The 13,942-nt window shown below is 45.6% G+C and overlaps 1 protein-coding gene across 4 annotated transcripts in view; it reads left to right on the forward strand.

Annotated features, from left to right (window-relative positions):
- LOC125447444 (adhesion G protein-coupled receptor E2-like) overlaps positions 1–13,942 on the forward strand; it is an 80,960-nt gene that overhangs the window by 11,381 nt on the left and 55,637 nt on the right. The gene's annotated exons all lie outside the window — the stretch shown is intronic.

The following is a 13,942-nucleotide window of genomic DNA, read 5'->3' on the forward strand; positions in this document are numbered from 1 at the left end:
CATCCTGTTCTACTCTTCGCGTATCAGAGAGCGAGGCAGTGCAGACGGAGCTGTTCAGCCTAGCCTGTCCCTACTGGCTGTTTGAAAATGCTATGAATCCATGGTCTCTGTTCTTTTCTCATGGATTTCCCTGTCAAGCTCTTGTCCAATTTTCCAATAATTGAATCAGCATCCCATATCCAATTGCGGCAATGCATTAAGCAAAAAATTATTTCTTTTGCCAACCCAAGACCATTTGGTTTCCAACACTTTGCCACTGGAAACACTTACTTCTTTCTGACTCTTGAATTCTCGCATGATTTTGAGCCTGTTACCTCCTGCTGAACCTACGGGGCACAGCTCCCTTCATGTTGATAAAGTCTTAAATCGCTGGGAGTACACATGTCAAGTTCCTCCACACTCTCTTGATGCCTTTTCTAAAACCCAAAGGCCTAAATAGGCTAATATCTGCAGTATGTATAAAATGCAGGCTCCCACCCAATCCCAAGGGGTTGGGGGGTGGGGGGAAGCTTGTGGTTCATGTTTGAATTGCTCCATTTGATGCTAAAACATCTCTGGAAACTGCAAAGAGGAACGACTAACCAATAGGAGCACTTATTCAATATATTTCTGCATTTTTGACTGAAAATGCATGCAGCCACAGAAAGAGTGTGCAATGCTTCATGTGTCCTTGATGAGCAAGAGCTCTCTGGATTGAAATGAAACGGACATTTGGTCTTGTGGATCTAAGAGGACACTTTCAATTTGAGGCGCTGTGCTTTTAGAACAGAAATAATGTGAATCGTTTTATCATCTCTGGGAGGGCCACTGTGTGGCTTTGAAACTCTCTGCCTCAGAGAGGGGCGAAGGTTGGTCGTTGGGTATTGATCAGGTGGAAGTAAGTGCATTCTAGCTAGGCAGCGAACTGAAAATTATCGGAGGTCATTGGGAATGTGGAATTCAAAAGAAAAACAAAGAGATCAGACATGAGCAAACGTTATGAATGTTGGAGCAGGCTCAGGAAGTGAAATCTGCTCCTATCATGTACTCTGTCCACTGCCTACACATAGCAGTATTTTGTATTCATAAAGCCCCTACAGTGTGGAAACAGGCCCTTCAGCCCAACAAGACCACACCTATCCTCAGAGCATCCCACCCAGACCCATCCCTTGACACTACAGGCAATTTAGCTTGGCCAATCCACCTAGCTTGCACATCTTTAGATGGTGGAGGAAACCCGCACAGACACAGGGACTACATACAAACTCCACACAGGCAGTCTCCTGAGGCTGGGTTTGAACCCAGGTCCCTAGCACGATCAGGCAGCAATGCTAACCGCTGAGCCACCACGCCATTCTCCTGGGGACAAGCCCAGTCTTTAGATTTCACCCCTATCTGACACATCAAGCAGATCCTCTTGCCTTTTTCCCAGTATCGAACTAACAGCACATTGCGAGATGAGCTGGGTGAGAGGGTTCGAAGCTAGGAATTCTGCAGTAGTTGAAATTGCTGTGCCGAACTTTTACCCTAAACCTAAGGTCTATCTAACCTCCACCCCTACCTTATACTATCATCCATATGCCTATCTAATAGCTGCTTAAATGCCCCTAATGAGGCCGACTCCACTACCCTCTCCAGAAATGCATTCCACACCCCTACCACTCTCTGAGTAAAGAGAATGTCTGATTAAAGAAAGTATCCTGGCTCAAGTCAGTAATGCAAACTTTCAAGTCAAGCCTCTAAAGCGTTTAAAAAGGTAGTCACTTATCATGATTGAAAAGTCAAAAGCATAAAGTCCTCCTGCTAGTTTTAAATTTCCATCCTATGATGAAATGTTCTGTTTTTTGGAGGAAACAGTCTTGCTTCCTCACTAAGGTGCACTGAATGCAAGAGCAAACGTAATAAAAATCACTGAGCTAAATGTGTCATTTATCAATAAATGAAAACATTCACCTCTTTGTACCTCCATCAGAAAGACCTATCCCATTGTTCCAAGCTTCTTTAACTTATCGATGTGGACTAAACCCATCAGAAATGAATCAGGTGCCAATTTCTGCTTAAGTCTCCTGTCACAGAATTGACAATCATAGTCTGATGCCAAAGGGGTTTTTACTAGTGTGGAGTCTCACTCCCTCTACGTTTAATTGTTTTTCAAATGTAATTCAATAGCACTTGTAAAATTTCTCTTTTTTTAGTTCTTACCCCTGATCGAACTTTTACCCTCTCTATTTCATGTTCTGTGCCTGATTTAGCATTGAGCGTGTTAACCTCACAGACTCTTGTAGCCTCTTTAGACTCTGCGCGGCACACTGATCTCTCATGAATCTGGTTGAGATGCGCAGTTGTGTGCCCTGTGCTCTAAACTTCTAGATGCCCCTGTTAGGGCATCAAGCAAGGAGCTGTGCAGAAGCCCTCCATGAGTCTATGATAAGGTGCAACTTTAACATATATCGGCAAGTCATGCAACTTGGAAAAAGACCCTTCGGTCCAACCAGGCCACACCGACCATAATCTCAAACTAAACTAGTCCCAGCTGCCTGAATTTAGCTCACACCTCTCCAAACCTTTCCTATTCATGTACTTACCCAAATGTATTTTAAACGTTGTAACTGTACCCACATTAACCACTTCCTCTGGACTTCTTTTCAACACATGAACCACATTCTGTGAAACAAGGTTGCCCCTCGTGTCATTTTTAAAATCTTTCTCCTCTCACCTTAAAAATATGCCCCTTGGACTTGAACCCCCACCCCCCCCCCTACCCACCCAACCGCGGGGAAAAGGCACCTACTGTTCGCCTTATCTATGCCCCTCCTGATTTTATAAATCTCTAAAAGGTCACCCCTCTTAAGCACTGTGAAAGAAGTCCCAGTCTATCAAGCCTCTCCTTATAACTCTATTCCCAGCAGCATCCTGGGAAATCTTTTCTGAACCCTCCCCAGCTTCATCATATCGTTCATATAACTGGGTGACTGGAACTGGACACAATACTCCAGGAGAGGCCTCTTCAATGCCCTGTACAACCTCAACATGACGCCCCAACTCCTATACTCGAAGGTAATGAAGGCAAGTATGCTAAATGCTTCCTTATCCACCCTGTCTACATGTGACGCAAGCTTCAAAGAATTATGTACCTGAACCTCGAGGTCTCTCTGTTCTACAATACTACCCAGGGCTCTCCAATTAACTTGTTTAAGTCCTGTCTTTCAACCCCCACAGCAGAGATCAGACCATGTAACCTTGACAATTCCAGACAAAGGAAACAGAGAGCTTTATAGTGCATTAAAATTTCTCTACTCTGTGCAAACAAGTAGATTTGTGTGGAAATAGGGAACACTTTCACCCAGAGCCTTATCTGATTGTACACATGGAAACAAGATTGGGTAGCAGCAGTGTCACATGTATTGTTTTACGGTTTGCCTTATCAGCAGTTCCCGATGATATGTTAAGCTCTCATTCTGGTAAACCTTGATCCTGATATGAACTGTTTTGTTCAGATTTGGGTGCAACAGGAAAACATTGAGTGTCTCAGACTCCCGGTGCAATCGAGCTGTACAGTCGACAGACCCCCCCTTCAGAAATCACAGCCCATTCATTGCTGAGTGTCTGACTCATCCAACAGCATTCCAAAATCCATTGTGCGGTGGGGCTGAATAAAGCCACGTCAGTCACAAGCCAGCGTGCAGTGAGTGTCTGATCCATCAACACTGCGAGCCCTTTGTTTTCTGTTTCTCAGCCCTCAGCGATCACAATTCATCGCTGCTCGACTGTCTGAGTAACTCGACAAGAAGGGGCACGCATTTATGCGAATTGAAGAGAGCTTACCCAGCACTTTTCGCGATCTGAGAACGTCGCAAACAATTCAGAGCATTGTTTGAAGCGCAGCCGCTGCTGTGTGGAGTGTAGGAAAAGTAGCCTTCAAATTGTACACAGCAAGCTCCCACAAGCAGCAATGCAATCACCTGTGACTGTGATGTTGTTTGAAGGATAGATAGCACAGCTATGTACCTGAACCTCGAGGTCTCTGTTCTACAATACTACCCAGGGCTCTCCAATTAACTTGTTTAAGTCCTGTCTTTCACCATGGATCAGCCATGACCTTGGGGGAAGTGATGGCCTAGTGGTGTAACACTTGGATTGTTAATCCCAGGTACTGTTGTTGGGACCTGGGTCCAAATCCCACCACGGCAGATGGTGGAATTCAACTCAATGAAAATGAATATCTGGAATTAAGTGTCTAAGATTGTTGGGTAAACCCATCTGGTTCACTAATGCCCCCTTAGGAGAGGAAACTGGTGCTGGAGTCAGAGATAACACAAGAACACAGCAGGCCAGGCAGCATCAGAGAAGCAGGAAAGCTGGAGTTTGGGGTCAGGACTGCCATCCTTACCCTGGTCTGACCTACGTGTGGCTCAAGACCCACAGTAATGCAGTTGACTACCTCTGGGTAATAAATACTGGTTAGTTAGCAACGCCTGCATTCTATGAATAATTAAAAGTAGGAAAAATATTCCATTGAAAACTAGAGCCGTTCTGAAAGGAATATTGAAACTCATGCTCATTGAATTTTCTACATCCACATGCAAGGTGCAGATAGAGCTCAGCTTTAACAACTATTCCAAAAACTGGGACATTTGACAGCACTGCATTGAAAGGACCAGCCTGGATTTTAGGCTCAAGTCTTCAGGAGTGGAGATTGAACCCCAGTCTTTGGACTCGGAGACAAAGAAACTGAACTCTGTGTGAATTAGACCATTTATTGTCAACCTGGTGGTAAATTATCACTCTGAGACGTTACATCATGGAAACCTGACAGGAATTAATTTGATGGAACCTTCCAAAGTTAAATATTTTGTGTGGTAGGAGTCTAAAGATGGTCCTGGCCGAGCTCTCACGTGCCTATTGTGTGTATGTATTAGGTGTGTGTGAGTTTGATGATTGGGCTGAAGACAGGGTTAGCTTTTGTTTCTTATCCCCATTTACAAAGGCTGCACACAGCACCATCAGTGCATTGAACAAGTGACTATCAGGGCTAAGTCCAGAGTCAACCACATTGCTGTGGGTCTGGAGTCACATGTAGGCCAGACCAGGTCAGGATGGCAGTTTCCTTCCCTAAAGGACCATACTGAACCAGATGGGTCTTTCCCCTGGCAATTAATTCATGGTCATCATTAGACTCTTACTTCCAGATATTTATATTGAATTCTCATTCCACCATCTGCCCCGGCAGGATTGGAACCCAGGCCCACCAGAACATTACCCTGGTCTACTCAATTCACAGTTCAGTGAAAATGCCAGTAGGCCGCCAGCTCCTTTAGCATTGTGGCTTTCTATGTTAACATTATTAACAATTAGATGGTCAAAATATTTGAAATCTTTAAAAAAAAGGAAATTGCTGGAAAACCACATCAGGTCTGGCAGCAACTATTGAGAGAAATCAGAATTAATGCTGCTGAACTTCGTCAGTCTGTACCTGAAATGTTAACTCAAATCCCTATCCGTAAATGCTGCCAGTCACTCCAAGTCAGGATGGTGAGTGGGTTGGAGGCGGCGGTGTTCCCATATCTTTAATGCCCTTGTCCTTCTAGATGGAAGTGGTCATGCATTTGGAAGAATCCTGTCCGAGGATCTTTGCGATAGGAGGCTGCCCTGCCTTTCAAGAGGATCATGGATGATCCAACACTCCTAACCCATTTCTTGTCACCCTAAATCCCCTGCTTATCAAGGACCTATTTACCTTGATGGCCTGTTCAACTGCATTAGCAACATAGAGTCCCGACTGTGGGGAAGCAAGTCGTTCAGCCAATCAAGTCCACACTGACCCCTCCGAACAGAGTCCCACCTCCCCAGCCTCTCTCCCTGTAGATCCCACCTAGCCTGCACATCTTTGGACTGTGGGAGGAAAACGGAGCACCTGGAGGAAACCCACATAGACACGGAGAGAATGTGCAAACTCCACACAGACAGTCAGCCAAGGCTGGAGTTGAACTCAGTTCCCTGGCGCTGTGAGGCAGCAATGCGCACCACTGAGCCACCGTGCGACGTTGAGGGACCTGTAGCCCCCAGCTCAACTGGTTCCTGTTCCTCCCCACTAATGTGAAGGGCCATCTAGAGGGTTCATCCACCCCATTCTATTTAGATAGCTCCCAGTTCCAATCATGAGCATTAGAATGTCGTTGCTGTGTGGAAGATCAACATCAAAAGAAACAATTTGATTGCAGGTACAAGTGTCAGATTTTTAATAGCAGGAGGATGTGAGAAAAGTGCAAAACTCCTGAGAAAATACACATATGTGGTTAAATTAGAGATAACAGGAACTGCAGTTGCTGGAGAATCCGAGGCAACAAAGTGCAGAGCTGGATGAACACAGCAGGCCAAGCAGCATCTTAGGAGCACAAAAGCTGACGTTTCTGATGAAGGATCTGGGCCCAAAACGTCAGCTTTTCTGCTCCTGGGATGCTGCTTGGCCTGCTGTGTTCATCCAGCTCTGCACTTTGTTGTATGTGGTTAAATTAGATGATATACAATTGGAGATTTTGTTGGATCTCACTGCAAGTTTAGGATGGATCACCCTATCTCTCCTCTGAACACTTTTCCCCTCTCAACTGTCACTGTCACAAAATCTCTCCCCTACTGCCCCATGCCTAACCTCTGCACACCCTACCTCCCACCCACCCCCCCACCCCTTCAGTGTCAGCCCTGTAGATTCTCTTCCCCTCCTGTGGCTCTCCTCCTCTGCCATCTTTACCAGTTTACCACTGAGCAGAGCCTTCACTGCTTTTCTGTTGTTGTGATTAGGCCTGGTGGAGCGAGATAAACTCAGGAGCGGATCAACACACAGACGTCCAGAGAGCGAGCATCTTTTCTTCTCTTGGTCCTCGGCTCAATCCAACAATGGAGCACATTCCCCTACCCCATCCCCAGGGGTTAGGATGAATGAGGGCACGCCTCATACTGTTGTTCTCGTACAATAACTCAAATTGTAGAGGATATTAGATAACTGGCTCCAAGCGAAAGTAAGGTTGGCAGGAACATCAGTAAAAATATTAAACCCTAGTATTGTTTTGGTGCAGGAGGAGGCTATTTAACATGCTGTGCTTGTACTGTCTCTCTGAACGAAAGTCATGACTTAGTGCCAGTGTCTGACCTTTGCCCTGTAATCTCACACCTTGTTTCTATTCAAGTGACCACCCAGTGCCCCTCTCGATTGACTCAGTTGAATTTTCCTTTGCTACATTTCCAGGCAGTGCCTTCCAGAAACTGCCCAGGGAATTTGAAGCTGAGCCCTACATATTCCTGTAAGAATTGGCAGGTTGTATTGTTGCATGTTAATTTGACCCCTTGCTGATTGCTCTTTTGATAATTGCTATAAACACATGCACTTTGGAACGAGAGTCCCTCTCATCGCTGACTATCAAAGAGTTAATCTAATCTGACCCCTTCCAGATGGCAGCAGTGTTCCTCACATGGAGCTCACTTGCTCTGTCCATTTCCTGTTTTCTTTCTTTCTTTTCATGCTTTATTTTTCACTTGTTTCCCTTTACTTATCTCAAACTGGACTCATACCTCAAGATGAAACCCAGGATGGACTCCCTTCTTTAGCACTTTAGGACTATAATGCTGAACATTTACCTTCATTTCTGTATTTTTCCAATTTATACCTATAATTTTGTACCTCGGTATCTTTGTGTCTAAAAATGGCGTCAGAAATGGCCACTTTGTACACTTTTCTCTGTACTCCTAAACTTGAGTAATGTGACAGTAAAATCTCGTGCTTATTCTAATTCTGGCTCTAATTCTAACGCTAATATAAATTACTGTTGATGCATTATTCTTAACTTTTTCTTGATTTATTGCTGGCAAATGGGGTTCGATTTATCTCAGATATCTGGTAGGCATGTGCGAGTTAGGCAGAAGGGTCTGTTTCCATGCTACACAGCTCCATGACCCTATGAAGCCAATGGAGTCACGCATGGAGCAGACCAGACCAGCAGATTTCCCTTCCTTAAAGGACACGAGTGAACCAGATGGTTTTTTACTTTGATCATCACGAGACTAGCTTTTTATTTATTGAATTCAAATCTCTGCCAAGCTTAGGATTTGAACCCGTTAGCCCGGGGTTCTGGATGATTAGCCCGATGACAATAACATGATCACTGCTTCCCCTGAACAAATTTCTTCTGATCTTGAGATCTTTGTATTTAAGTATTGCTTTTCTGATCTTCAAAACAATTCTGATTCAACACTTTCTGAATGCTTAGCACTTTGATTGATCCTTGCTCTGGACACTGCGTTGAGAGAGAGACCTGATACAATCACAGATAGCTCTGCCAGTATACCAGAAGCTATTTCTGGTGTATGGACTGGCAGAACTGTCACCGCCTTGCTTATACTGACCTAAAGGCACAGCAACTGCACACCTAAACAGAGCCAACTCCCTGAAGTGCTTGTGTAATCCAATCACCTTCAAGGCATAGTGCAAGCAACGATCTTATACAGTCGGTCCTGCTATACTGTGATCGTTCCGTTCCTCTGCAACATCACAGTATAGAAAATCGTGCTATAGAAATAACAGAGCCCATGGGAAAAAGTGGCTGACCACAAAAAGAAATCACTCAAAATCGCTCAAAAATCACTGGAAAGCCAAGCATAAAGGATAGCACAATTTGAATAAATGTTTAATTCATACCTAATAATGAAATAAAAGTAAATCTAACACATTGCCTTGAAATAATGTCAAGATGACTAGATGGGGGTGGAGGTTGTACAGTACCTCGCACAGAAAACACTTCATGACAAAGCACGAGAAGTGATCACAGAATATCCGTACGGGCCCTCTCTCTCTCAGCACTAACGTTGTACATATTCACGGCAAAGACCGTGAGATGATCGTGTGACGTTGACACCTACTCCTCCGCACACCAATGGAATTGCATTATAGCCAACATAAGTTCGTGTTTTAGAAATAGCATGCCCCCATGTCACTCGTGTTACAGCCAATTCGCACTGATAGAGCACGTGTTACAGCAGAACCGACTGTATCTGAATGCAGCAAGTTGTAGCACGCCAGCTGAGGTTACCGTGGAGGACCCTCCTTCTCTACCTCTCCCCTTGTCTGAGGTGTGATAACCCTCAGGTTAATCCACCACCAGCCACCTCTCTCTAATGAGAGGCCAGCCCTACAGTCTGGTTAGACTATGGCATCGTGACTTGGCTGTAGCACTGTTTCCCTGTGTTCGAGTTCCAAATTGGGACTTCATCACCAAGGAAGGTCCTTCCCTAATATGGCTAAGATTGAGTGAGTGTCAACTTTCAAATCCTTCCAACATACTCCACAAATGGACTATAAAAGCTGAAGAGATTCCTTGTCAATTATGTAACGGAGCCTCTAAAATCCATAGCTCCTGGTTACAACATACATGATCAAGCATACATTGCCATGGCAACCTGGTCTCCCCGAGCAAAATAAATTTGTCTGAATATACTTGAAAACAATAAAACATTAGGGCATAACTTACTAATATCTACCAACTCCGGTCCTTTGTCTCAATTTAAGAGATATATATGTAAGTTCGAATGTCATGCTGAGGTTGTATAGGGCATTGTGGTGAGGCCTCTTCGGGAATACTGTATCCAGTTCTAGTCTCCCTGTTATAGGATGGATATTACTAAGGTAGAGAGTGTCTGGAAAAGATTTACAGGATGTAGCCGGGAATGGACGGTTTGAGTTATAAAGAGAGGCTAGGTAGGCTGGGACTTTTTTCATCGGACCTTGCTGAGATTTATAAAATTATGAGGGGTATAGATAAGTAAATGGCAAGTGTCTTTTCCGTAGGCTGGGGGAATTTCAAGACTAGGAGTCATATTTTTATGGTGAGAGGAGAAAGATTTTAAAAAGGGCACGAGGGGCAATTTTGTTCACACAGAGGATGGTTTTCGTGTGTGGAATTGAGTGCCAGAGGAAGTGGTGGGTGTGGGTACAGTTACACCATTTAAAAGACATTTGGATAAGTAGATGAATAGGTGAGGTTTGGAAGGATATGGGCCAAGCGCAGGCAGGGGGGATTAGTTTAGTTTCGGATTATGGTCAGCATGGATTGGTTGGACCGAAGGGTCTGTTTCTGTGTTATATGACTCTGTGACTCTACTCATCTAAGTGCATTTCTACCATCCTTTTCTGATTCACTTTTTTTTTTATTTTTTTCAAGCCATTATCCAATTGCTTTAGCAGTGAGCTACAAGGCCTACAGCAGTGCACTGCTTTGCTCTCCTCTTCCCTTTACACAGTTCCTTATAATCTCTGCCTGTAATCAGGCTGTGGTGAGCCTGCCTTGAGCTGGTGGCTCAGGCTTCTTTCTGGAGGATGTCTACACCTCCAGTACTTTGTGTGTGCGATGCTTTCCACTTATTAATGAGTTGTTGATATACACGATTGCATATCAGAGATAATGGGAACTGCAGATGCTGCAGAATCCGAGATAACAAAGTGTAGAGCTGGATGAACACAGCAGGCCAAGCAGCATAAGAGGAGCAGGAGAGGCTTGACGTTTCAGGCCTAGACCCTTCTTCAGAAATGGGGGAGGGGAAGGGGGTTCCCAAATAAATAGGGAGATGGGGGAGGTGGATAGAAGATGGATAGAGGAGAAGATAGGTGGAGAGGAGACAGACAATTCAAAGAGGCAGGGATGGAGCCAGTCAAGGTGAGTGTGGGTGGGGAGGTGAGCAGGAGATAGGTCGGTCCAGGGAGGACAGATAGGTCAAGGGGGGGCGGGATGAGGTTAGTAGGTAGGAGATGGGGGTGCTGCTTGAGGTGGGAGGAGGGAATAGATGAGCGGAAGAACAGGTTAGGGAGGCAGAGATGAGCTGGACTGGTTTTGGGATGCGGTAGGGGGAGGGGGGAGTTTGAAGCTGGTGAAATCCACATTGATACCATTGGGCTGCAGGGTTCCCAAGCAGAATATGAGTTGCTGTTCCTGCAACCTTCGGGTGGCATCATTGTGGCACTGCAGGAGACCCAGGATGGACATGTCGTCTGAGGAATGGGAGGGGGAGTTGAAATGGTTCACGACTGGGAGGTGCAGTTGTTTATTGCGAACCGAGCGGAGGTGTTCTGCAAAACGATCTCCAAGCCTCCAGTTGGTTTCCCCGATGTAGAGGAGGCCACAACAGGAACAGCGGATGCAGTATACCACATTGGCGGATGTGCAGGTTAACAACTGCTTGATATGGAAGGTCTTCTTGGGGCCTGGGATGGCGGTGAGGGAGGCTACCAGTGTAGGGGCAGGTGTAGCACTTCCTGCGGTTGCAGGGAAAAGTGCCGGGGTGGTAGGACTGGTGGGGAGTGTAAAGTTGATGAGGGAGTCACGGAGAGAGTGATCCCTCCGGAAAGCAGACGAGGGTGGGGATGGAAAAATGTCTTTGGTGGTGGGATCAGATTGCAGATGGCGGAAGTGTCGGAGGACGATGCGTTGGATCCAGAGGTTGGTGGGGTGGTACGTGAGGATGAGGGGGATCCGTCACCCCTCCCTAACCTGTTCTTCGTCTCACCTATCCCCTCCTCCCATCTCAAGCAGAACCCCCCAGTTCCTGCCCCCTTGGCCTCCCTGGACTAACCTATCTCCTCCCTACCTCCCCACCTACACACACCTTTATTGGCTCCATCCCCGCATCTTTGACTTACCTGTCTCCTCTCCACCTATCTTCTCCTCTATCCATTTTCTATCCACCTCCCCCTTTTTCCCTATTTATTTCAGAACCCCCTTCCCCATCCCCATTTCTGAAGAAAGGTCTAGGCCTAAAACGCCAGCTTTCCTGCTCCTCTGATGCTGCTTGGCCTGCTGTGTTCACCCAGCTCCACACCTTGTTACCTCAATTGCATATTGTACTGTTCTTCACAAATCCATCTCTTCCGGAACCACACTGCTCCACCCTTTGTTCACAGTCTGTTGTGCGTGACTGCTGATACTAAAGTTACACCATGACTCGTACAGTGCTGTTCCATGGTCATAAGCAAGGCCAGTCAGCCCTTCAATGAGATCATGGCTGATCTGATAACCCACTTTCCCTGCCTTTTTTCCGAATAACCCTCGATTCCTTTCCTGATTAATAGTCTGTCTGAAGGGTAGAGTTGTCATAATCCTACCAGGCCGTAGCACTGCTGTCTCGTCAGAGAGAGAAAGAGACAGAGGCGACCAGCAGTGGTTTAACGTGAGGGTCACCAGACCTAAGGCGAGGGCAGAGCTTGAGAAGGAGAGTCCTTCGCAATAACCTCTGCTGGTCTGGGGCTTGAACCTACGCTGTTGGCGTCACTCTGCATCACAAACCAACCAACTGAGCTAACCATCTGCCTAGAATACTGTAAACAACCCCCTGTTACTGACCTCCACCTTATTATCTCCTTATGTGACTCAGCATCAACACTTGTGCACTATCGCTTCTCTGGAGCAAATCATGCAACATTAATGGCACTTTATAAATGCATACTGTTATTTTCATACAATCAGAAGAATTTATCCCAACACCTTCTATTTGGCCAGCACCATTTCTCAGTGGTTAGCACTGCAGCCTCACAGCGCCAGAGACCCGGGTTTCAATCCACCCTCGGGCGACTGCCTGTGTACAGTTTGCAAATTCTCCCCGTGTCTGCGTGTGTTTCCTCCAGGTGCTCTGGTTTCCTCCCACAGTCCAAAAGCTAAGTGGGTTAGGGGGGATTGGCCATGCCATGGTGCCCAGGATGTGTGTATTTGCTATGGAAAATGCAGGGTTACAGAAATAAGGTGAACTTCTGGGTCTGGGTCTTTGGGGTTTCAATGAGCTGAATGGCCTCCTTCAGCACTGTAGGGATTCAATGTGAATCTTATAATCAGTACCTGTTCATTGCTTAGGATTGAGACTAAGATGCACTGTTGATAAAGTGTTGGAAATGAGTTTGGACTGCGAAAATGAGCTGAGTACAGTTCCTCATTGATAAAACTGATACAGCTCAGATCTGCAGCAGCTCCAAACACATTCATCCACCACAAAACACCAAAGGGTGATCAGTCATATGCATCTAGCAGAAACCTTTCTGAAGCATGGTTTGCATTCACCACAGTCAGAGCACAATATAAACTATCCAACAGGAAGACTACTACGAACCTGTGACCTCCATTATCCAGCAGGACAAGGATAGGTGCTGTAGAGAAAAGCCATCCCTTCCTAGTCACAAAGTACATATTGACCATATCTTTGCTGTCACTGAACCAAAATCTTGGATTCCCACAAAGGAATCAGATGGGTTCCCACCTTCTTATAGGCAACTAACGATCGACATGCTGGAAACAAACTAAAGAACTGTGGATTTTTTAATTTATTCATTTGTGGGACGTGGGCGTCGCTGACTCGGCCAGCATTTTTTGCCCATCCCTAGTTGTCCTTGAGAAGGTGGTGGCGAGCTGCCTTTTTGAACTGCTGTGGATTGACCCGCAATGCCATTAAGGAAGGGTGCCGTAAATCAGGAACAGAAACAAAGTTTCTGGAAAAGTTCAGCAGGTCTTGCAACATCTGTGAAGGCAAAAACAGAGTTAACGTTTCAGGTCTGGTGACCCTTCCTCAGAACCTTCCTCAGAAGTTCTTACAGTCATGCAAGTTTCTTCCAACAGAATTATCAGTGAAACCAGATGTTTCACTAACTTTCCCTCACCTCACATTATCAACACATTCTTCCGTTTCCACCGCCCTTATGGACATTCCTAGATTCCCAGTAAATACCCCCAGACTACTGACCTCCACCAAGTCAAGTGGAAATAGAACACTTACATTCAAATCATACTCAAAGCAGTTCCTCTTGAAACCCTTATTGGATTTGTCAGTTTTTATCATCATGGGCCCTCATTTTAGACTTCCTCAGAACTGGGAACACTTTCTTTATGTCCGCCCTCGTCAAAAAACCATTAAGGACCCAATCACTCAGTCTCTTCCAGGC

This window comes from Stegostoma tigrinum, chromosome 35, assembly GCF_030684315.1.
Source record: "Stegostoma tigrinum isolate sSteTig4 chromosome 35, sSteTig4.hap1, whole genome shotgun sequence".
Taxonomy (NCBI): domain Eukaryota; kingdom Metazoa; phylum Chordata; class Chondrichthyes; order Orectolobiformes; family Stegostomatidae; genus Stegostoma; species Stegostoma tigrinum.